Below are 27,416 nucleotides of genomic sequence, written 5' to 3' on the forward strand. Positions count from 1 at the left end.
AATGGCTAGTCATAGCCTAAGGTTTGACTTCAAACCAGATTTGTGACGGAAACTACGAATTATGAATGATTTATTTGATTTTGTGTGTGGTTAGAGTCTTCTCGACTCTTATGTGATGCATTGACTTGTTCCTACTGTACGTTCACAACAAGTGGCGAGAAATATTCATTTCGGTCCTGAGAACTACCCAGTACCAGGTCATATTCTGTGTTTCTTTGTAATTCATGTGTAACAGGACACAATAGGCTGCGTTAGAGAACAATCTTTTATTATGACCACCAGTAAAAATGTTGCTTATGAATGCTTTTCACACACAAAATACTTTCTAATTTCTAAACATATTTTGTGCAGAGTCACTCTCGGATCAGCAAAGCGACATGCATTTTATGTGTCTTCTTTTTTCTTGGCATATATGGCAGAGGACAGTCCATTTTCTATGTAGCTTAGTCCATTTTACATCATAAATTTTAGATGCTTCTGAAGGATTCAGTCGACCGGATCTTATCTGCTACTTTCCACTTTGTTTTATATCTCACCTCACGCACTACTTTTTCCTCACTCTCATTTCAGCAGTCTACAAATATCATGCCACAACTTAAATGACTTCCTTTAAAATGTTTAAAATATTTGCCATGCCAGTTTGGTATTGAATTAGGTAAGAAAGGTTTTAAGATTCATAAAATTTCTTAATTGCTGACTTGTGGAAATACACGTATTTCTGAGATTACCAATTAGTGATGAGATTACCTTCCATTTGTGGAGACACATCGTCCTGAGCTAAATAGTGATGAGGCTTACTTCCGTTTGTGTAGAGACACATGGTCCTCAACTAACCACTTAGTTATGTGGTTTCTTTCCAGCTTTAGAGCGTCGAGTGTCACATGGCCCTGAGCTGATCACTTTGTGCCACTCCTCCATGGTCTTCATATTTATAGACGTGATCGAAGCGAAAATAACAAACTGATTAATATGATCGTCTGCTGTCTATGACGTATGTAAGCAGAAATATGGATTGCAAAATTCTATTCAGTCTAGAATACACTGTCGGACTCCCCTCTTGTTGGTACTCATAGAATTTCGCCGGATATTCAAACTCTCCCTCCCATTTAACACAGTTATACCCAAATTTTTAATTTTGTTGAGTTATATGTTTTTCTTTACAGTGCATTTATAGGAGTCACTTAAACACGAAATCTAGAAGCGTTCAGACATTCAAACACTATTTTGTGAAAATAAGTCTTTATAGATATCGGACATAGGCTTTAGGGGAGAAAATTTGAACATAAAATAAAGTAATTTGAATGATAGGATGTGTAAAATATCCATTGCATCCCATTTTAATCACAGAATATTCATCAATCTGCTTCTTGTTATTCTGCTTCCTTAGTGTTAGTCCTGCCTGGAGGCAGGGTCCGGTGTTGTGATTCATTGAATCCAGTTACTTCAGTCTCGGGCCATATCTTCCAACTTTCAGGCCGCTGTGCACTTTATCAGTCTATGCTTTCTGGCTCGTCCCTAGCGCCTCTTTTCACCGACTTTCTCTGTATACTCTGACTTTCCCAAAATATCGTCCTCTGCACGCAACACATGCCCAAACCAGCGCGCACGCCTTTCCCCAATTTCATTCTGGATCGGGACAATGCCAAAACCTTTTCTAATAACATCATTTGCAATGTGATCTAGTCTAGTTATCCCAGCCTTCCACCTAAGCAGCTTCGTATCCATGATGCTTAATTGGCGTTCTACTCTAGAGCTGGCCAGCATTCATTGCCATAGAAAACGACAGGGTGGTTAACGATAGGATAGATATAATTTGGGTAGAACTTAATTTAGAGATGGCCCTTCGTCCAAAGTTCGGAAGGCGCCTGTTGTCATTCTCCACTTCAGTCAGGCTTTGTATATCTTTAAGTTGACTTTAGCAGTAAGTCGGCCATCATCAGATATTGTGGAGCCAATATACTTAAATATCCCTACTCGTGCTATATCTTCAACGTCAACATGCTTGATTCCAACTTCTCGACGATGTAAAGCAATGTATTTTGTCTTGTTCTTGTTGAGGCGCGGGGCTTATTGCGCTAGTGGATTGTTACAGTCTTCTGTTTGACGCTGCAGGTCAAGCTTATTCCCTTCAGCCAAAATTATATCATTTGCGTAGAGAACTGTCCCTGCTATTGGACTGCGCAAGTTTGAGATAATTTTGTCCATCACAAGAATGAACAGCAGTGGTGATAGGCGGGGCCTTGATGGTCTCCAACAGTTATGCGAAAGTCATCAGACGCTCCTGCGGCAGCTTGAACACAACTCATTTGTTCTTTGTAGAGCAATTATACCCTCTAAGCAAGGTGCACTGGAATGCCATGTACTTGTAAGGCTGACTGATTAGGTTATGAAGTACCCGATGGAGGGCCTTCTCAGGGTCCAGAAATTTGTGATGAAGCCTCTTACTCTTTTCACAGTGTCTCTCAAGTAACAGCCCGGCAGCGTGAGTTTCTCCTATTGCGCCGCAATTTTACACAAATACAGCTTGGCTTGTTGTATGTTTGGCTAAATCGCTAATCCTTTTGTCGAAGAATTGTTCTAAGTCTCTCATTGCGTGGCTCAGAAGTATGATCCGTCCGTGCTTAGGAAAATCTTCAGGGCTTCCCTTATTTCTGAATGGATACTCCGTCGCCAGTCAGTTTGTTTTTGACCTTCTTTGATGATATGGTTGAAGAGCTTGCTTTAGCCACACTGCTGCATTCCCTCATTGAGAGAAAATACTCTGCCGGAAGATAATCGGGACAGATGGCTTTCCCTGGTTTCATTTCCTTCAGCATAGTTTGGACTTTAGTGACGTCATTTTTCTACATTTGACATTCAACAGCGGAGGTGATTAGGATTGGTAGATACGGAAATTGCATGATTGAAATTTAGTCAAAATAGTTCCGCCAGTTTACTCGCGCTTCCCGCCAGTACAGTAGCAAATTGTCTGTTTCCTCATTGATGCCGTAAAAACGTTGGACTTCTGCCGTTTTGCGATGGCTCGATTGGACTAGCCGTTAAAAATTCCGCTAGTATTCGCGCATGTCAATTTTCACATATAGACCTGCCTACCGGTTTGCTTTTGTTACTACAAAGACCTCCTTCATTTTACTAGTGGCTGCTTTGTAGGCATTCCAACGAGCAAGAAACTCGTGGTACAGCTGCTTCTTCAACCGTACTGCATATTTAACATCTTCATTCCTTAACCATATGTCATGGTTAATCCTTCGTTGTCGTCGCCCTGACTTAATTGCTCCAGAATAGAGCGAACGGCGTCTTTCTGTTTAGTCCGGCTCACTTCAACTATGGTGATTTTTGGCTCTGTTACTTGTGCAACAAAGTCTCCTTCTTCAGGTGCCACCATTTGATCCCAATTTGTATATTTCCTGTGAAGTATTGGGCTCTTGGTGACTTTACCCCCAGCACAGGTGACTGGTCGTTGTTGCATATCAAGGATTTAATAAGGGACAACTATTATCTCTAGTATATCTTCGAGATTTCATCCTGTCACAAGGATGTAGTCAATGCGGATCGGATGGGAGCCACTGTAGTACTGAGTATATGAATATCACTCTTTTTGGACGGTGTGTTTGCGATGATCAGTTTTTTGAATAATCGCGAATTCGTTGGCCATCGTCGTTCTTTTCTCCATGTCCATGAACGCAATGGACTGTTTGTTCTTCTTTCCTCGGTCCGACACGTCCATTCAGATCATCGGCAGCGATGAGATAGTCAGTGGTGTTCTTGTCAGGCAGTGCCCAGAACGCATCTTTGGTTTCCGTGCGCACGTCAGTTTTTGGAGCGTTGCGCTGAAATATTAGAATTTCCTTCTCTTCCCAATGCGGACGAGTTACATCAAGCGATTGTCAAACGTTTGCACCTCGGAGATTGAACCGTCAAATTTTGCTGATATGACATTGTCAACACCATGAGCTGTTCTTCGGCTTTCATTGTACATCAGATAATAACCACACCCCTTTTCCGATGACTTTTCTCCACTCCATCTTTTTTCCCGTACCTCACAGATGCCTACAAGCCTTCTCTCAAGTGCATTGGTTTATTTGCTATTTCATCCAGGCATAATTCGATGATGGGTTACAGAATTGGGGTACTCGCTTGGTTAGCCGTCACAGCCCGTGCGACGCTAATCCTTGCATATTTTTCATGCTGTCTGTGTCCTGCCTCTCACAACATAAGGTAAATGTAAAGAGTGTTAGCACGACCAGGGATAAAATAAGCAAAGGACTACTTACGAATTATCCCAACAAAAGGCCGTCGCTGATTAAGGAAGCTCTGGACACAAGAGGCCTAGCGAATCAACTAAAATAAGCTTAATTAACTAATTGGCTGAAATAATAACTCAAATTAAATTGATCAAACAAAATTTATTTAGGTAAATAATTTAAGAATTTTCGACCTCAAAACTAATTTCTTTTTAAAAAAAATCAATTACCACTGCACAATGAACGTGAACACCTTTCAGAATAATTAATCAAGGATATCAATTGAAAATAAATTACTTTAACACTACTCAAATTGCCTGGAGGCAGAAAATCTTTTGAACAATAAACAAACGTAGATCAATAGAGATTAAAATCTTAAGACAACTATTACTGAAAGAAAGCTGAGTTTTCCTTAATGAATTTCTCGGTTACTCCAGGGCTGCATTAAAATTAAATCAAATTCATGAAAAAGCATAACTTCACTTAACACCAAGAAATCTTTCGAAAGATGGACATAAATCCATAAATAGGATAAATAACCCTAATATTCTCCAAGGTACGGTAGCTTAAACCAAATGAGATAATCAAACTAATCAGAAAAACCTTCCACATGCACGAAGAACCCCACCAAAAATCAGCTGAAAATCAAGTTACCAATAATAAGTCGATACTCAAATGTCAAATTCAACACAGCATGGCCACGGTATGTTTTCATTCTGTTACACAGAGTGTAACAGATGCCGAGCACCGAAATCAAAACAAGCACTTGAAGTACCGAGGAAGTCATTAGAAGCCCTACATTAAAAGCGCAATGTTTTTCTATTAGTAGGCCGACATTGGCTTGAAAAATATAATAATAATAATAAACATAACTTGTTTTGTGCACAAAACTAAAATTAACTGAAGTCAAGAAGGTAAACAAATGCCATAATGATTATTACAACTTGAAGCCCGAAAATATTACCATATTACAAGATTTTATGAGGACCTGTTTTAGGAAGTTAATTTCTTTTAAAACCACATGCAGAATTTCACATTCGAGTTTAAATATCTCCACGTATTAAAACTATTAACTAATCCATTCCTTGGTAGCTTAGTTCAGTACAGAAGATGGATGCAGCTTACTTACGAGGTCGAAGGAAACATGATATACTATTAAATATTCTAAAAGGATAACCAAATTTTCAGGCCTATCGCCTAGATGGACAATCCATCACCCATGGTCTAATTTCTCAACCATCTCCTCTTCTTGCATCATGATTTTCTACTCTTCTTAAAGCACAATCAGCAGAGAATAGGGTCCAGCGTCTTCAGATTAAGAAGCAATAATCAGAACAAAAGCTATCTGCATTGTCGACTGACTACGACTAAAAAAGCTTCACTTCTAGCGCCCAGATAGCAGCACAACTTAGCTACCTCGCTGCTTAAATTCCAAGTCGACCGCTAGATAGCACACCATCACCAATTAGAGAAAGTCCATGGAATCCTGAAGTTTGAATACACGGTGGGCCAGACAAGAAAATGGACACATAATCAATATGCATCGTATCATCGCGAAGATTAATTTTAAATCCATTACAGCCTCCCCCTCGAAAGCATCAATATGGGGTGGGGTATAACAAGCAGGCATAGATGAATACCATCAGTTGTCTCAAGTATGTATGTAAGAAAAGTTCAATCTTCAATAATTTAACATAAACACGTCTCAAAGTGAGCAGAGGTATACTTGGGTGATGTATAACACAGTGATACAGACCACTCAGAGTTCTTTAGTGTTCAATTAAGTCCATGTTTTCACGTGCAATATCATCAGCACGCCAATTTTCCTTGAAATGTTCAGATAATACCAAGGTTACTAAGGTAATCGGAGTTCGCTTAATCACAATAAATTTTCAGAGGCACAACCTACACAAGAAAACAGGTCTTACAATGTATTAAACATAGCATAATTCTCATTCGAACTTAATTCATGGGCTTCAATTATGGGGAATGACAAGACTTCATGAGTGATAACCATATTACCACATAAATACCCCAAAATGTAAACACAAGAAGAAGAAGAAGAAGAAGAAAGAAAAGAAAAATAATTAGGAAAACATAAGCCTCCACGAGAAGTAAGTCAGTGCAACAAACATTAGATAATTCTTTAAGTAACTTATCACACCAATCGCTTTATCATCAGTTTCAACCGATCAGATCAGAGTACCACAGCAAGAGCCATAACCTGAATATCAGATCACTCACGATAATTATCACATCAAGATTAGGTGTAGCGAATAGATCAATATATCAATAAAGTTAAAATTTTAACAGACATATCTGTGAAATCAAAACCTCCCAATCAATAGATGATACACTTATTTAAAAATTTCAAATCATTTCTTGGTTTAAATTAACATTCCATTCACACAGCTTCAACTTCCATAGCCCTACTACACATATACTCATTCCAAGCAGAAGGTGAAAAACTAGAAACAATAATAAATAGAAGGATACTGGATAACACGTTTAGAACAGGAAGCTAAGCAAGAGTAGAAGATATGAATGTTTAGAGCAATGGTAAAAGTTTAATTACAGTTGGAGACATATGCACAATTCAGATGTGGGGTACGCGTAAGGTGGGTCATCAACAACCGAACTATCAGCAATTACCAGGCAATCAACACACAATATCACACCTACACCGGGACAGAAAATGACCAGGAGAAACATCGGAGACAAACCCATCCTGAAACCACGTAACCCTTCTACAAGACCCCATATCCAGGTAGAGGTTCGATGACTGCAATATCGTCTGAATGAGCAGAATAATCGCACACTTATTCTTCTACATCACAGAACGATAAGTTACTATACCTAATGACACCATTCAGATGAAGTTCCAAAATAAAATGCACTAGACAGGCAGGTTAATTGAAATGAACGTTTAAATCCACGAGCTTAAGTAAGATTACCTCAGATGAACAAGTAATGGAAGAGAATATAAGAAGTTGAACCACGAGTCAGATGACATATACCAAAATAAACACATTAGTTAAGAATTTTTCCCAAAATGAGTTGTAGATACATAAAATGAGTTTTCACCAAATCCACCTTGACACCAAGAGAAAATAAAAAGGCAATGTACAACCTCCTCAAGGTGTCCAGACTACAACAACCCACATAATAAGTAACTCCAATAACAACACATCACCACTCAAATGACCACCAGTGCCGATGTGTCAGCCTCGAAGGTAAAGGACATACAAATCCTCGACAGCATCCCACAAATCACAGAGTGCCACCCAATATCATCACAACAACCGCAATAACCACCATCATGACTTCAGAGGAACACAGTCACCTCTCAACGAAAGCATAATGCCACCCCAACATAATTCCCAAAATCAAACTCATAATACCAAAACTCACATCCAAAATAAGGATCATAAACCATACCCTACAGGTCAAAAGGAGGTACACTCCTTAGGTCATGAATCCTTTAATTATCTCAACATCACTCCACCATAACGGACGGAAGAAGGAAAACTCGAAGTACATTACATGAATCTACAACTCCAATTAACAATATACTGGAAAATAAGTAGTAATTTGCCTCCAAACACCTTAGAAAATGATGATAACAACGATGAATAGCCAGAATACAAGATCACCTTTCGAACCGAAAGGCACCTGGTAACTCAACTAGCTTGGGAACAGAAACAATTTTTCAGAATTTAACAGCAAACCAGGCTACAAATCAATACATCGAACCCTAAAGAGATACAGCAACCGGAAGGTCAGGAAGAGAACCCAAGATGAAACTAGGAATCAAACGACCCTTACGAGTAAAACATGAAGATCATCAAAATGAAAAATATATCCCTAGGAACCAAGAATTAAGATACAGTAAAACACAAGGTTCATGCACACGGCAAACAGAAACTCATCCCCAGCTCCGGGCGATAGAAATTCATAACAGATAATTTCACACGGATCAAACCCCAGATTAACCCAATTTCAACGCTTACAACCAAAATTTTCCACGGACAAATCATTCAGGTCCACAGTTCCCGAGATACACACGTTTCTTAATAATTATCACTGCAAGAAGATATCCACACAAGAGAAATTCTCGTCAGATGCCAGACACATGAGAATTTTTTTAACAGCACTACGTTATGGAACACAGACAGCCAGAAAATTGGTAACGTATACATATTTCATCAAGATTTCACATCTTGGAACCCAGAAGTGCAAAACAGAAAAATAATATCATCCAATTTCTTTTAAATATGCATTACATCCATATCATAATCACCTCAAAAAATTCTCTTTTTTTATATATTACGACAAGGTCCACTAACAGACGTCCATCATCCACCGCTGAATCATAACACCAAGATCACATTACCAAAACCGTGAACCCCATCAATTCTCAATTTTCAATCTTCTATCACAACAGGTCCCAATTAAATTCACACCGATCATACTTAACAATGATAATAACAACATTATTTTAACTTCCATCAATTGATCACCGAGTGTTAATTTCACAGATATACCCTACTTAAACAGGATGAAACATCTAATACAGTCTTTCCTACATTTGTCCACATCGACAAGATTCATATTCACAAAGGATGAAAATTATCAAGATCCAGACACCCCAATACACAGCTTCCCAACATCCATGCGGAGAGAACAATTTCCGCACTTCCATCACCCATTTAAATCAAACAATATCCCGATAAATTACCACCCATCACAAATAAGATTTTGAATTCAACCCCAGACACGCAATATATCAAGCCGCTTTCACTTGGGATAAATGAACTCTCCGAATTCTTTTCGCCACAGGATCACTGACAAGCATAGATACAGGGCTCAAAAACTGCAATATCGTACAAGGTCCCTGAAATCTAGGAGCTAATTTTGATGAAAATTTATTTATAGCCTTGCTGACGGGATAAAATTTTACGAAGACTTGGTCTCCAAGTGGGTTTTCGGCCTTTGTCATAGTTCTTTCGTACCTTTTCATACGACACAGCCAATCTCGTTTTGGCCTCATCCCACACCTTTCGCACATCACGAGGAGTAGAGACTTCAGGTAGCAGTTCCTCAATTCGAAGGAGATTAGATAGAGGAGAAAATGGAACAAAACTAAACATTAATTCCATAGGAGTTTTGCCATGAGACTCATGGGCAGCAGTATTAAATGCTTACGACAACCAATGAAGACAGGTATCGCACATGGTATGATTCGAGTGGTGGTAAGCTATGAGAGCAGACTTCGAATTTCTATTCCTTCTCTCGGAATATGAGGGGTTGGGATAATATGGAGTAGTGGTCACATGGGAGATACACAAGTCAAACAAGTACTTCCTGAATGACTGACTAGTAAACCCAGCAGCATTGTCAGATACAAGAAACTTAGGAGTTCCAAAGGAGGCAAAAATATAATTTAAACAGGAAATAGTGGACCGCGAATTGGTCAATCTCGTCGGGAAGATCCAACAAAACCTGGTAAAGCCATCAATGCACACCAATGCATGAGTATTTCCTCGACGGGAACGTGGAAAGTGTCCAACATGATCGATAAACAATCGCTCCATAGCTCTGGAAGCTTGAGTCGATGACAACAACCCTACCCGTTTGTTTAGGTTAGGTTTACTAATGGCGCAACTTTTGCAAGACTTAACCATGGATGCGATATCCCGATCCATGTTTTTCCAAATAAAGAACTCCCTTATTTTTGACCTAGTTTTAAAGTTTCCCAAGTGTCCACCAACCGGACTATCATGGTAATACTGAAATATGACAGGAATTAAAACCTTTGGGACAACAATCGTTATCCTTTTATCATAACGAGATTGACAACAGAGAACCCCTTTCACCAAGGAATAGGGTTTGATAATTTTACCAGAATTAATCTTTTCCAGAATTTCCTTTAACAGAGGATCATCGTTTTGTTGCAGAGCAATATCTTGATACAACATTGGAAGATTAGTCAAGATAGTATTCACATTCACCAAACCAACTTGAGATATACAATTCACTTCCAAGTTTTCACAACCATCCTGCTCATCAAACATGCGACTAAGCCCATCAGCGATTACATTTTCCGTTCCATGAATGTGCCGAACATTAAATTTGAAAGCAGAAATTCTCAGCGCCCACCTAGTTAATCTCCCAGTTCTTTTAGGTCTTTTCAGAACCCAGGAAAGAGCCTCATTATCGGTCTCTAAATCAAAATCAACGTGCTCCACATAAACACGGAATTTCTCCAACGAAAATAGCACCGCTAAACATTCTAATTCATAGACAGAATACTTCCTTTCCAGAGGGGAGAGGGCTCTAGATGCATAAGCGATTGGACGTCTACCCATTTCAGACTCTTGCAATAAGACTCCGGCAATAGCCTTGCCTGAGGCATCAGTCTGGATAATGAACCTTTTTTTCAAAATCAGGAATGGCAAGTATAGGAGCATTACTGAGAGCTTTCTTCAAGGTTTCAAAGGCTCTTTGTTGTGGTTCTTCCCACACAAATTTTACATCTTTTCTACGTAAGGAATTCTATGGAGCAGCAATTTCAGCATAATTAGGAACGAATTTCCTGAAGAAATTAGTCATGCCAATGAATCTGGCGATTCCTTTTATATCCTTAGGGGGTTTGAAATCATGAATTACTTGAGTACGGGCATGATCAATTGAAATACCCTGTGATGATACTATATGTCCCAAGAAGGAAATCTGAGATTTGGCAAAATTGGTTTTGGAAAGCTTGACAGTTAAACCTGCTTTTTTCAATCTTTCAACTACCTCTTGCACATGCTTGAGATGATCTTCAAAATTTGCAGAATATACAACAAGATCGTCAAGATAGTGAATAACGTACTTAAATTTCACATCTCCAAACACAGAATCCAGTAATCGAGTTAAAACAGCCGCTCCCGTCGAGAGCCCAAAAGGTATAACCGTGTATTCGTACAGATTCCAGTCAGTGGCAAAAGCAGTGAGAGGGATAGATTCCTCATTTAGAGGTATTTGATTGTATGCCTGATTCAAATCAAAGGTTGAAAAATAATTAGCACCATGGAACCAAGAGAAGCAAGTATGCAAATCCGGTAAGGGCACAGACTGCATGACGATCTTACGGTTTAACTCTCTATAATCCGTCACTGGCCTGAAACCTCCAGATGACTTGGGCACCAGAAACATCGGAGACGAGTATGGAGAGATAGAAGGTCGAATAACACCATCCTGAAGCATCTAATCGATTATTTTCTTTAATTCAACCATCTTAGGTGGTGATAACCTATAGGGCGGAGATCTAACAGGAATCTTGTCCGTAATATCAATGTGGTATTTAAGCACACTAGTCAATCCCAATTTATCAGTGAAAACTTCAGGATACCCAGGACAAAGATCACGAATTTTACGAGCTTGATCGAGAGGCAGGTGATCAAGATCTAATTTATTACCTTCGCTTTCCTCAACATCCTCATCCAATGCACAAGCAGAATACCTTAGAAACACTACATCTTCATGAAATTTGAAAATTCTATTAGGACAAAATATGAAACCAAAATTCCTATCTTGTACATTCAAAATCATTCCAACCTTGCCCATAAAATCAGTCCCTAAAATTACTTGATAAGATAAATCAGAAGCCACGAGACAATCTGTTTTCCAAGTAAACTCGGCAATTCTAATTTTGACAGATATACAACCTAGAATTCTTAATCTGCCTCCATTAGCAGTCACACAATTAAGTTTAGAAGTCCTAATTTCAGGTAATTTGCAACAAAGCTTCATCCTCGAATACCAAGTCTCACTCATAAGTGACACAGCACTACCGGAATCAATCAATCCCAATGCAGGTTCGTTATTCACTTACAAGACAAATGGTTGAGGTTTTAGAAACAACATTACTAGAAATACCTAACATTCGAGGTAAAGGAAACTCATTATTCACATGACCTTCAACCGACCAGCTTTCATTATCTGCATTGAGCATACAACACGGTCATTGAAAATAACAATTGGTTACCTTAGGGCACTGCCTTTTCATATGTGACTTAGATCCGCAAACATAACAACTACCATTTTGTCTATGACTCAATGTATCTTTTCTTCTCTCGGAAGGGCAATTATTTCTCAGGTGATCTCTAGATCCACAAGCGTAATATTTTTTGAAGGAAGAAGGCACAGGATGAGTGGAGACATAGTTAGAGCGAAATGAAAAACAGGGAGGGGGATACCTAGTGTGCCGGGACTCATCTCCATGTTTCACATCTTCGGCAAATGTACAAGCTTCCTCAAGTTCTGCAAAATTACTCGGGCACTTAGTCAAGGATAAAAAGGACCGATATTGAGAAGTAATGCCTTTGATTATACGAGCTACCATCTCTCCTTCCGGCACCATGATTTTAAAAACTTCGCAATAAAATTTCAAATCCAAGACTTAGGCCAATAGATTTTCATGCAAGAACTGCGTCCTATAACAATGTTTTGGAACCAGACTTTGTAACGCAAGGGACGGAATAAATCTTGCCAAGATTAACTCGTGAAATTCATTTACACTTAAATTACTGCTAATAGCCTTACAAATTTCTCTTTTAAGGACACCTTGACAGTTGGGAAATAACACTCTAAAAATCCCCAGAGCATCCATGCAATACACATTAGCCGACTCAGATAATTCTACCAGAAATCGCAGGAATCTGATTGTTTCGTCAATGGAATCTACAGAAAAGGTCGTTACATTTTTGAAAAGATCTTTAATTGAATTGGGAGCCGAACATGACCTAATCAACAAATTCTCAACCGCAGGACTAAGTCCGCAGCAATGAGATGAGGACGGATTAGTGACGGTCTGAGGAGTAATTAACTCATTAGTTGCACCTTCAATAGTTTCAATCTCATCACTTAATGACAACTGACCAACCTTCTTCATATTAATCATAAAATCGAGTTCAACCGAAACATTAATTACTGAAGTCAACAACGAAGTGCATTGAGACATCAATTCACCTTCAGGTCCAAGAGAAATCAAATCTTGCACCCTTTTAATAAAGTGATTGGTACGGGCTTTTAATCTTCTCAATTGGTAATCTGATGGACTACACTCTTTTAACTGTTTTATAAACACTAATAATTCGTTAATAGAACTGGACATTGCATGCACTGACTTACCCACGTCGATGCTCATGTTACCTGGATTTACAGGGGAATCAAGGAAGTCAGAAGCAAGGTAACATCGCCTTCCACAGATCCGGTGGAGATCAAACCGCGAACCTCGAGTTCGTACAACAGCTGACCCTTCCGTAACATTCTTGGCAACAATACAGCACGTGCACCCATTTTGATATGAAACAGAAAATCAACAAGCTATCACCCAACGTAAGTCTGTCTTTCTCTTTACAACTTTAAATTCTATCCTCAAATCCACTTATTATTCCAGCCAATTATATACTTGTGACCCGGTGAAATAACCAACAGCCACAAGAAACAAACAAGGAAAATATGCCTCAATAAGATATCAGAAAGTTAGCTGTACACCAGACCGGACAGTCAGATACCAAATAATACCAAATAACAGAACGTAGTTACTAAGGCAACCACGCAGCTGCTAACAAACACACTCTCACAACATAAGGTAAATGTAAAGAGTGTTAGCACGACCAGGGATAAAATAAGCAAACGACTACTTACGAATTATCCCAACAAAAGGCCGTCGCTGATTGAGAAAGCTCTGGACACAAGAGGCCTAGCGAATCAACTAAAATAAGCTTAATTAACTAATTGGCTGAAATAATAACTCAAATTAAATTGATCAAACAAAATTTAATTAGGTAAATAATTTAAGAATTTTCGACCTCAAAACTAATTTCTTTTTAAAAAAATCAATTACCACTGCACAATGAACGTGAACACCTTTCAGAATAATTAATCAAGGATATCAATTGAAAATAAATTATTTTAATACTACTCAAATTGCCTGGAGGCAGAAAATCTTTTGAACAATAAACAAACGTAGATCAATAGAGATTAAAATCTTAAGACAACTATTACTGAAAGAAAGCTGAGTTTTCCTTAATGAATTTCTCGGTTACTCCAGGGCTGCATTAAAATTAAATCAAATCCACGAAAAAGCATAACTTCAGTTAACACCAAGAAATCATTCGAAACATGGACATAAATCCATAAATAGGATAAATAACCCTAATATTCTCCAAGGTACGGTAGCTTAAACCAAATGAGTTAATCGAACTAATCAGAAAAACCTTCCACATGCACGAAGATCCCCACCAAAAATCAGCTGAAAATCAAGTTACCAATAATAAGTCGATACTCAAATGTCAAATTCAACACAGCATGGCCACGGTATGTTTTCATTCTGTTACACAGAGTGTAACAGATGCCGAGCACCGAAATCAAAACAAGCACTTGAAGTACCGAGGAAGTCATTAGAAGCCCTACATTAAAAGCGCAATGTTTTTCTATTAGTAGGCCGACGTTGGCTTGAAGAATGTAATAATAATAAACATAACTTGTTTTGTGCACAAAAGTAAAATTAACTGAAGTCAGGAATGTAAACAAATGCCATAATGATCATTACAACTTGAAGCCCGAAAATATTACCATATTACAAGATTTTTATGAGGACCTGTTTTAGGAAGTTAATTTCTTTTAAACCACATGCAGAATTTCACATTCGAGTTTAAATATCGCCGCGTATTAACACTATTAACTAATCCATTCCTTGGTAGCTTAGTTCAGTACAGAAGATGGATGCAGCTTACTTACGAGGTGGAAGGAAACAAGATTCATATTCTAAAAAGATAACCAAATTTTCAGGCCTATCGCCTAGATGGACAATCCATCACCCATGGTCTAATTTCTCAACCATCTCCTCTTCTTGCATCATGATTTTCTACTCTTCTTAAGGCACAATCAGCAGAGAATAGGTTCCAGCGTCTTCAGATTAAGAAGCAATAATCAGAACAAAAGCTACCTGCATTGTCGACTGACTACGACTGAGAAAGCTTCACTTCTAGCGCCCAGATAGCAGCACAACTTAGCTACCTCGCTGCTTAAATTCCAAGTCGACCGCTAGATAGCACACCATCACCAATTAGAGAAAGTCCATGGAATCCTGAAGTTTGAATACACGGTGGGCCAGACAAGAAAATGGACACATAATCAATATGCATCGTATCATCGCGAAGATTAATTTTAAATCCATTACACTGCCAACGCGTGTCCCTTTCAGAGGCTGCACTAACCTTGGCTCCGATAGCATGAGACGTATTTCTGCAATGATGTGACGGTATTATTTTACGGCCGGCTTGTCTTGAAGCATTTTAGAGCCCATGACAGAAGGTAGTAACGCAGCTCCGGACATGGGGAACAGATGCCTTTTTCAGCCACTCCACTAGAGAAGAAACGCTACGCTCTTTTCTGCATTATTTTTCAGAAATTTAGGGTACTTCTTCTGCCGTCTGCTCTGTACTGAACGTGTCAATCTCCGCCAAAGTTGCCATTAAAGGCTTTGTACGTGTTTGGTAAGCGAGAGCTATTTTACTTTGTTCAAGATCATTGGCAGGCCAGTGGGGAACCCGTATCCGTCACCTGGGACGCGCCACGTGTTACAGCAATATAGCTGGTTCGTGGAGTATATTTATCAATCCAAAATGAAACATTATTTTACTGAAAAACTAATTGTGAACCTGATAAATCGCTTGTCACAAGAATCACGTAAAGAAGAACGGTTACAGACTTTGGCACTTTTTGCGTGATATGTTACAGAACGCAGTGTCGTATTTTCTGCCCCGTGTTGTCTAGTGGTGTCAACATCAATATCTTGTGAATTGATCAAGACGTTTAGTCTCTCATATCTGGAATCAATGTCCCCTTTTTATTTGTCCATTTATTTTCTCCTAAGAGTGCAGTAACAATACGGTGTCGAACCTCCCATCATTCTTGTGAGCCAGTTATGCATTCGACTGAGCCATGTGAATTCATATCTTAGAAGTGAAGCTTCCACGGTGTGAAGAATTATTTAATTTATTTTCCGGGTTGAACCGTGTTGTACTTGTACGCATATCGCGTACAGTTTGCCGACGTTTCGAGTACATTGCAGTATTCATTGTCAAGGCGACTGAAATACCCCTACTCGATCCGAGTTACACTCTGCCTGGGAGACTGATTACCTCGGATCGAGTAGGGGTATTTCAGTCGCCTTGACAATGAATACTGCAATGTATTCGAAACGTCGGCAAACTGTACGCGATATGCGTACAAGTACAACACGGTTCAACCCGGAAAATAAATTAAATAACATGTGAATTCAGTTCATACAGCATGAATTGGTAAGTACCAGTTCATGTTACGATATATTTTAGCCTGCGTGATCGATTTTCCCATGTGCCAGTTGTAAGCGGATCTCACCTTCAACCAAGACATTTTTTCCCACCCTTCTTTCGTAGAATATATAGAACTATTCTGCGGTGTGGAGACAGGCACAGAACTGGATGCTATCCAACTATGTCATCAATCCACTAAAAATAATCACGTTGCCCGTGATCTTTTAAAATAAATGGAATATCATTCCTTCCTTCACAGAGCAGCAATATCCACGACGGTGCAATTCAACGTCTTGTCATCTCGAATTTTGGCTCAAGCCTTGATTTTCATGCTCCTTCTATCCGTATTGTAGGTATATTTGTGTGACAAAATAACATTCATAAAATATTAGCCACCGAGCTCGATAGCTGCAGTCGCTTAAGTGCGGCCAGTATCTAGTATTCGGGAGATAGTAGGTTCGAACCCCACTGTCGGCAGCCCTGAAGATGGTTTTCCGTGGTTTCCGATTTTCACACCAGGCGAATGCTGGGGCTGTACCTTAATTAAGGCCAAGGCCGCTTCCTTCCCACTCCTAGCCCTTCCCTGTCCCATCGTCGCCATAAGACCTATCTGTGTCGGTGCGACGTAAAGCAACTAACAAAGAAAAGATTACCCATGGTTCAACAAATCCTTCTGAATGTCGGCAAACGTTCTCACCCTTATTAATATCTACGACACTGACATTCTCTCAAACAAACTCATGAACAAGGTCCTTTACAAAAATTATTACTTACTTGGGACAAAGCGCAGAGTGGTTCAACAAGATCAAAACTCCAAAGCAAATGCCGTCCTTTATATAGGAGAAGAGACTTCGGATTTCAGTAGAATAATGTGTGCTGGATTAAAGAGCTTGTATTTCTCCTTATAGGTTGGACCACTTCTCATGCATTCCTTACATGAGGTAGTCTATTAACTCGTACATTTCTAAACCGTGACAACTTGCTTGCGCGTGATATCGTGATTAAGAAAAGACGCAACACATTCTCGTAACATGTGAGAGCTTTTGAAATTTTACAGTACAATCTGAATTTGACCTCAGATGATGTTTACTGTGTGTGTGCTAGGGGCTTTACGTCGCACCGACACAGATAGGTCTTATGGCGACGATGATGATGTTTACTCTCAGGAATGTAATGTTTATGAGTAACGAGCTCTCTGCACTGGATATCAGTGATTGCAATATCCAGTAGCAAAGCAATTGTGTGAGAGTTGTATTGGAGTTGGCCGTTGAACTATTGGTCACATAGTTTTCATTTGTCATTCTAGATCGAGATCCGAGGTGAGCTATAGAGATCACCAACCTCCGGATAGCGGATCACCTAGTTTCAGGTGTAGTGAGTGCAGTAAAGTCCTGGCTGGGAAGTTGGGCCTCTTGCGACATCTGAAGAGACACAAGGATAATCGTCCCTCCAAGTGCGATCATTGCGGAAAGGTGTTTTTGTTAACCAAAGCAGCTTTTCGGAACACCTCAGGATCCACCCGCTCCAAGTGTGCGGGCTTTTCTGATAAATGCTTTACAAAGCGGAAACTGGTGACAGAGGACACGCATTTGCTTGCAGGTAGGAGTATAAACGAATACTCCGTATGTCACGAAAATTTCAGGATAGGTCTAGACCTTATGCGAGCTCAAACGGGCGAGAAGCCATTTTTCTGCAACGTCTGCGGAAAATCCTTCAGCCGGAAAGGTGATCTAGCAGGTCACGAGCGTGTTCACACAGGGGATATGCCACACTGTTGCAATGTCTGTGGCAAATCATTCAAGCGGAAAGGCACTCTAACTGATCATATGCGGGCCCATACAGGCGACAAGCCATACACCTGCAATGTGTGTGGTGCATCCTTCAGGAGGAAATCATACCATGTTATTCACATTCGTTCTCACACGGGCGAAAAGCCGTACTTTTGCAGTATATGCTGCAGATCATTTGCCCAGAGAAGCCACTTATCTTATCACACGTTGTCTCACACAGCCGAGAAGCCATACAGCTGCAATGTCTGTGGCAAATCATTTATGCAGAAAGGTCAACTGACTGTTCATTTGCGGACACATACAGGAGAGAGGGCATACTGTTGCACTGTATGTTGTAAATCATTTATAAAGAAAAGCGATTTATCTTATCACACGTTGTCTCACACAGGCGAGAAGCCGTACAGGTGCAATGTTTGTGGCAAATCATTTATGCAGAAAGGTACTTTAACTGATCATTTGCGAACACATACAGGCGAGAAGCAATACAGGTGCACTGTATGTTGCAAATCATTTTTCAGCAAACGCGGTTTATCTCTTCACACGTTGACTCACTCAGGCGAGAAGCCATACAGCTGCAATATCTGTGGCAAATCATTTATCCAGAAAGGTCATCTAACTGTTCATGTGCGGACACATACAGGCGAGAGGCCATACTGCTGCACTGTATGTTGCAAATCATTTATCAAGAAAAGCGGTTTATCTTATCACACGTTGTCTCACACAGGCGAGAAGCCATGCAGGTGCAATGTTTGTGGCAAATCATTTATCCAGAGAGGTACTTTAACTGATCATCTGCGCACACATACAGTCGAGTAGCCGTACAGTTGCACTGTATGTTGCAAATCATTTTTTAGCAAAAGCGGTTTATCTCGTCACACATTGTCTCTCACAGGCGAGAAGCCATACAGGTGCAATGTCTGTGGCAAATCATACGGCCGCGAAAGCAATCTAATTTATCATATCCGGGTCCATACAGGCGAGAAGCCTTACTGTTGTAACGTCTGTGGGAGATCTTTCAGCCTGAGGGTTCTTTTAACGTACCATATTCGTACTCACACAGGCGATAAGCCCTACCGGTGCAATGCGTGTGGCAAATCATTCATCCAGAAACGCTGCTTAGCAGTTCACATACGAAAACACACAGACGAGAAGCCATAATGCTGCAACGTCTGTGGCAAGTAATTCAGCAGTATATCCGTCCAAGCAAGTCAACGCACAGTCACACACACATGTGAAACGATATTGCGGCAACGCCTGTGGGAATTCCTTCAGCCAGAAAGTCCATCTAACAGGTCACATGCGTACTCACACAGGCGTTAAGCCTCACTGCGGGCAATGTGTTCGGCAAATCATTCATCAGAAAAGCGACTTAAGTGTTCACATGCGGACACACATAGGCAAGAAGCCATACTGCTGCAATATCTGTGGCATATCCTTCAGCATCGAAGTTAGCCTAGTAGTTCACATGCCAACTCACACAGTCAAGAAGCCAATCTCGTGCAATGTCTGATGCAGGATATTCAGCAGGATTCCACCTAGCACCTCATATGCGGACTTACACGGGCGTAAGGAGCACTGCCGCAATATCTGTTGCGAATCCCTCTTCCTGGAAAGTTACCTACCAGTTCACATGCTTACTCACACAGGCGAGAAACTATACTGGTGTTATGTCTGTGGCAAATATTCAGCCAAGGAAGTCACTCTAATAGTTCAGTTCGGAACACACACGAGTGCTCAGTAGTGCGATAAAATGTTCAGAGATCATGTAAGTCATGCACATGTGAACCACACTGGAGAGATACCGCACTGCTCCGTGTTGGCAAATCTTTCGCACGCAGCACCATGCTGTAGGTTCACTGGGGTGAGACTGCGCACGGGGGTTACGTTACACCGTGATTAAGCCGCACGTAATTTAATAATAATGTCATTTTGCTTAACGTCCCACTAACTACTACACAAGTGTCCGGAGTTGCACAAGACCTCCAATTCCGGAGATGTAGCGAGGCACATGCGATCGCACACAACATAGAAGTAATTAGTTCTTCAGCTAGAACGGCACCTTTTCTGCACATCTCATAATGTGCAGCGGAGAGCGGTCCATCCCTTTCTGCCATTTTCTCTGAGAGAAAATCTTCAGGTAACATAATGCCAGGTCCATGTGCTAAAAGGGCAAAGGACATTTCATGAATTATCTCCTCACCAATCACAGATATATGCAACCGCTTTTTCTCTACCATGGACGACGCTTTTCTGTTTTCGGATTAAAGTAGAAGTGTGCTCATTAACAATCGTTGGGGAGCCGTCCAGATGCGAGGATAAGTCGTCATCCGGATGAACAGAGAAGGATCATATGGCAAAAAAAGTGGTAAAAGGCTAGAAGCGCATGAAAGATGTACTCAAACTTTAGAATAAACAATTCAAGGAAATAAGTAAGTGCCGAATCAAGTCATAATAGGACGCAATTGAAATTGTTGCTGAAACCTGTGCACACCTTAGATGTCGTGTGTTCCTTTAATAGAATAGACCTGTAGCTCAAAGCTGTACATGTTCCCTCGGCTCTTGTACGATAATAATGTGTCTGTTAGCCAGCTCTGAATCCAGATAGAAAGTTCTACTTCAGTGCCCGTAGCTATTCATGGATATCACGTGATACTCGTGGGGTGTCTTTAAGTAGGGACTCGTGTTTCGGCAGCTGCAGTATACTTTTCTCCATTTTTGTTTACCTGGTGGCAGGGAATCGGAATCTCTCTTTTTTCTAATGGAGCCAAAAAGAAGTCACTAAAATATCCTTTATCTCAACGTTGCATGTGTTGAGGAGACATACTGAATACTGAACCCTTTTCCTCATGTCAAACTGATTTTTGCCTGTTCCAGGTCTTCAACATGAATTATTAACTCTGGTGTCTCAGGGGTGTTAATGGCTCTTCGTGACTTCCATACATGACTGTTTGGTATCAAGGATGGCCTACATAAATTAAAAGCTTGCATTATGTATTATCTGTATTCAATCAAGAACAATGAAATATGATGGCGGGTGTGTTTACAAATATGGCAATAAACAGTGGTCTGCGGCCAGTGACATTAGCATAACGCTGCGGCTGGACGATTTCGGGTTGAAATTAATATCCAGCACAAAAGAAAGCCTGAAGGGCTATTTACAGAAAAAACAGTTTATGGTTAACTAGAAAACAACATGAGATTCAATCCACTCAGCTCCATAAACAACGGTGCGTTACGCTTCCGATTTCTCGATCGTCTAAATATCAGGAAGTGTTTTCCATACCTTTTTAATTTAGGCCATCCACTCACTGTCCATCAGCATAGGACGAGATACTTGGAACCTCAATGGAGTCTGAGTAACTTCGAATGGACATACTGAGCTATCATGGTCACCCACTATATTGATGTTTATGGTTGAGGAAATATGCCTGATGACCAAAGTGACCTCTCGTTGAAGTTAATTGAACGTGCGTGATGACCAAACTGGCCCTCCAAAACATGTGGACTTCAAGTGCCAGTGAATAATAGCGTAAAATAACACAACATAAAATAGCGTTATTATTTGTATTATATGAATGATGTTCCAGGAACCAAAACAACAGGTTGAAGTCAGTGATTGGAATAAATTCTTGAAAACCTGTGAAGAGGAATCCTGTTAACATTTAGATATAACTTCAGTCAAACCCCAAAATAAACTCGACTCATGTGTAACCCTTACATATTATAGGTCGCGGAATTCAACTACAGCCACTTATATAGTCCTACTAAAATACAAACACAAAATATTACAACTCCTTTATGAACAACTTGGCCATAAATCATGGGTAGCACATGGAATAATGGTAGAGTGCTACTACATCTTATGGAATACCATGTGGTACCGAATCTATGTCTCTAACTAAAATACTCACCTCTCATCTAGGAGCAGTTGGCTAGCTATATAATTTCACGATCCTAGCATGGCCGAGCAATCCCAAGAATCCCTTCCATGCACTTCAACCACCATCCTGCTTTCCACTGAAGGACATGCCATCGGCAGTCATAATATATAGCTGCACTACGAATATATCAAGAAATGGAAATCTTAATATCTAAGGACAACCTTCTGACACCAAAGTAATTATTTAAACGCTCAGTGGCAATACGAACTATGACTGTGTTTTGGAAACATCGAAACTAGAATATATAGTCAAGTGTTCGGGAATGTTACTGAGAATCCACTCTATCATTTGCCTATGCAGTAGAATTGAAATTCAAATTACTCCCCATTTATTCTAACATCAATAAAGTTGTAACATGGCCCTCTATTTCCAAAGCGGTTCCGCCTCATATAAATGTGAACACCTGTTATCTCGTCAAACAGGTTTATACCTGCCGCTCTCCACTGGGTTACAAGTGAGCAAACAGATCTCGCCACGGACGGCCTTTTACTACAGCACAAATCTTCGTCCAAATCCTTGTATTATCAGAATATATCGGTCAACATTATTGCCATCACGAATGATTTCAAGTCTAGTGGTATCTGTGGAATATGATATGCATTTCACTTGTACTAATGGAGTTATTGGATGAACAAAGAATCCCTCTGGATATAGGAACCTATTCAATGTTAAAAAATGGACCTTACCCTATTTCAAAACACTCTGTCCTGATGATTTTCCCTCGAGCATTTTTACAAAGAAACCTCGGCATTATCTACACTATTACCTCTGGAGTATCTACTAGGAGCTTGTCTCACAAACTGAGTCGCAGGGTTTCCTAACTACATGGACAAATAGAACTTATCTACCACCAACAGTTATGGACAGTTACGAAGTTTCTCAATTCACTTGGAAATATAATACTCCAGACACATATGACACTGACTTCAACATAGACTTCAAACCCCGAGCTATCACCTCCTGATAAATGTATTGCAAACTGACCCTTCAAAAATATAGGATACCACGTGGATTGTAACTATTACTCATTCCATTACTTATTATTATTATTTCAAAATGTTATCTCCTGCCAGAGTTTCTTCTCTCTTTGTGTTTATCATCTGTTCTTCCTTCTGTTTAACTGTGTTCTAATCTTGGGTTTTCAGCAAAATGATGTATGCTCACCAACGTTCTAAAGCTACGCATGTCCCATATAATTCCATCTGGTATGTTGAATTTTTGAAGGTCTTTGTCAATTGCGATTATCCTGTTATTCTGACTTTTAGCGAGGAGGCATTATTAAATATATTTTAGTGCATCTTTCATCATCTATTCTTTGAATATGGCAATCAAACTTAAATCACCTTTTGCAAATATTGTATCTGATATTTTCTCAGTATGTTGATATAATTCCGGAGACCTCCTATCCATCCACACTCCTATGCATACTGGGCCATGCTTTCCCTGAGGACTTCTCCTTCTTGTTTTTCGATCATTTTAGATAATGTTCTTTCTCCTCTGATCAAGCTTTCTGACATGTGTAATGTTTGAGCCTTAATTACGGTGTTATAATGTTTTCATTTAGCGTTCCGGGATCCTGATTTTTTGTCGCACCTTTTCCATGTGATTCTATGGCCTACTTGTAATATATAAATCTCTCTCTGTTTGCTTCATGATTTAATGCAGATGGTTGGATGACTTCTCCAAGTATTTGGAATTATTTACCTGAGTAATTTTGCCAAACTGCGTTACCAGATTTTCTTTGTGTAATTATCGAATAGATCCTTCCATGTATTGGGTTTTCCACTTTGAGTCTTAGGTTCGTTTTAGTTGCAATTGCATGAAATTTTTCAAGGACTGAATTCATTTCTGCCTACTGTTGGATAAAATAATGAGACCTTTTTTGAAGGCCGAGCATTTGATATGAATTTTATGATCAACTAGCTTCACAGAAAATGTCTTGAGGCAACCTCAGATGCTAAATATCTTAGTTATACTGCTGAGATAGATTAAAATTAAACTCTCCCCTGTCTTCAAGTTATTAGCGTGATGAAATCAATTATTGTTATTAGTATGAGATAATATTTGTAAATATTATTTGTTTTAGTGGTGTAGCCACACGAAAAATAAATAAATAAATAGTGTAATTACTGACCTTTATAAATTAGAAGTTGATCAGAACTTTCCATTTTACATGCACAACTGATTCTACGACTGTGGACATGAAATCTCACAAATTAACATACTTACAATTCCTCTAAATTTCACTGCTATACTGCAAACATTTTCCTCATTACGTCTGAACAAAAATATGAGAAATTCCCTCAATCTAACGTCCCATACTGAAGAAAAATAAGACTAAATATCGGATATTACACAGTGACACTTCTAACAAACGCAAGCACCGTAAATTTCTACTTGTGTCTTCTCAGCACAAAAATTAATAGCTGAAACTGTGATAAACTTCCACTAAAATATTACAAGGTCAAATCAGCCCTACACATAGCAAAATACACCGGACTACGTTGTAGAATTTACTGGAATACACAGACTATACAGTATTTAACTCTTATCAGCTCCCATTTTCTGCTCACCGTCGTCCTCTGTATGTATGGGTTTGCTGGTTTATTTTACGCAAGTTTTCATAATAATATTTTGCACTTTGATTATTTTATTTCTATTATTCACTTAATTCTAAGAATCTGAGAGACGGCACAAAATATGTAGCCTTACAATTTACTCGACACTCTAATAATATGCATTCAGGAAGCTCGCCATGACTAGAATCTTCGCCGTCCAAAAATCAAGGTCATGCGTTTAGTGGTTGAACACCTTCTGTGCTATCCAAAATCCAGATCATCTCCCATGCTGACATTGAGACTCTCACAGTAGAGCTCACTGTCCGACTCGTTGGCTGAATGGTCAGCGTACTGGCCTTCGGTTCAGAGGGTCCCGGGTTCGATTCCCGGCCGGATCGGGGTTTTTAACCTTCATTGGTTAATTCCAATGGCCCGGGGGCTGGGTGTTTGTGCTGTCCCCAACATCCCTGCAACTCACACACCACACATAGCACTATCCTCCACCACAATAACACGCAGTTACCTACACATGGCAGATGCCGCCCACCCTCATCGGAGGGTCTGCCTTACAAGGGCTGCACTCGGCTAGAAATAGCCACACGAAATTAAATTAAGTAGAGCTCAATTAATAAGCCACCAGGTACTATATTTACACTTGTGGAGCTTACCAGCATCAATATGTGAAGTTTGTGGTTGGTGACATCAACAGTCATAATACAACATGGGGCTACCCAGGTACCGACGAAAGAGAGGCTGGCGTAGAATGGACAGATTCGTGCAATTTAATTCTACAGCATGATAACACACTTCGAGTATCATTCAACAGTGCGAGATGGAGGATGGATATTATCCAGATATTAAATTTCAGTATCTGCGTAAGCAAACACATATCTCGGTTTTCAGCGAAATCAGTGAGGCAAACAATCCCTCATCGTCCTGTTATATGCCAGATACATGCTGCAATCTGACCGCAGACAGTTCCTTTTCATACATACATACATCTTCATTACAGACGTTTATGCCTTTCAGCGTTCAGTCTGCGACCCTCTTTGAATTTACAAAACGCCACCACAATCCTCTATTTGCAACTCGTTCTGCGGCCTCGTCTTAGTTCAATATATCTTACCTTTAAATCGTTAGAATCTGAGTTCCTTTTCGAAGATGATGCCTTTTTAAGAAAGCTGATTGGGGAAAATGCACTATTTCACTGCAAGAGAACATTCTGAATATAGAGCTTTTTCCTCAATCATGTGATGATTATGCAAATATCGTGAAGATTTTTCTCGAATCTCAATTTGCTGACGGTGAACACTATATAGAGAAACTACTGAAATATTGAGAAACTACCGTGATCTCCTTGACAACGATCCTTTGAGATCCGATACCGTCCAAGCTGGAGAAGATTTCTTAAAAGCGATATCGAATAACAGGAGCTATGTGGGAGACTGATCTAAGGAAGAGTAGCCAGAAAGGCTGGGGGTTTGTTAAACGTATGAGTTGTAACCCACCATCTAGAGAGGGTCATGCGAATGTAACAGCTAAACAGATTGCCCACCAGCTCGTGGAAAATGGTAAACCTCACCAACAAAATTTTACGGTCAGAAGAATTAGAGTCAAGTCATCTTATGCGGGTTTTCTGTATGGCAGCTATTGGCAGTTGTAAGAGCGGTAAGGTAGGGGGGATACACGACATCAAGTAACGGAAGGTTATCCACGAATCTACTACGCTGTCGTAGCATGGGGAGAGGTGTTACTCCCACGTGCTGCGTCCCAGATGGCGTGTAGGTGGTTCTTACCTGGCTCTCCAATCGACATGAGCGAAATAATATAGCTCTCGCGGACCAAACACACAGATCTCTGTGCGTGGAAGACGAGACCAAGGGATGCTGAATTTTGAACCAAATTACTTGTGCTTAGTTCCACTATCCTTGTGATTAGTACCACAAACTGAGGAATACCATGGGTCTGTTGGAGTATCACTGTGGGTTTACAGTACCCATGTATAATACCCGCCACAATGACGGAGGCTAACCCTTTGCCTGGGTTCGGTTTGAGGATCCCAGGGAGATAAATGAAGCTTACCTCGCCTGGGTGTTTCAGCATCTGGTTTTGGAAACCATAGGTTTGCGTTCCGAGGAACACCACAGGATAGTGCGAGTCCCAGAGACTTGTACAACTTTGTGATGAACACCACGGGATAGTACGGGTCCCAGAGATATGTACAAATTTGTGAGGAACACAACGCGATATTGCGGGTCCCTGTGATTAGTACCACAGTATGAGGAACACCACGGCTTGAGTTCCGAGAAACACCACAAGTCTAGGTTTTACCAGCCATTACTACAACTACATATATGAGGAACACCACGGGATTGCGTTCTGAGGAACACCACGGGTCTCTGGTTTTACCTCACTATCTGAGGAAAACCACGAGATAGTACGGTTCCATGAGGCTTACACAACTATTTGACGAACACCATGCGTTTCCGTTCCGAGGAACACCACGGGTCTAAGTTTTACCGGTCATTAGTAC

The sequence above is a fragment of the Anabrus simplex genome, chromosome X (genome assembly GCF_040414725.1).
Source record: "Anabrus simplex isolate iqAnaSimp1 chromosome X, ASM4041472v1, whole genome shotgun sequence".
NCBI lineage: Eukaryota > Metazoa > Arthropoda > Insecta > Orthoptera > Tettigoniidae > Anabrus > Anabrus simplex.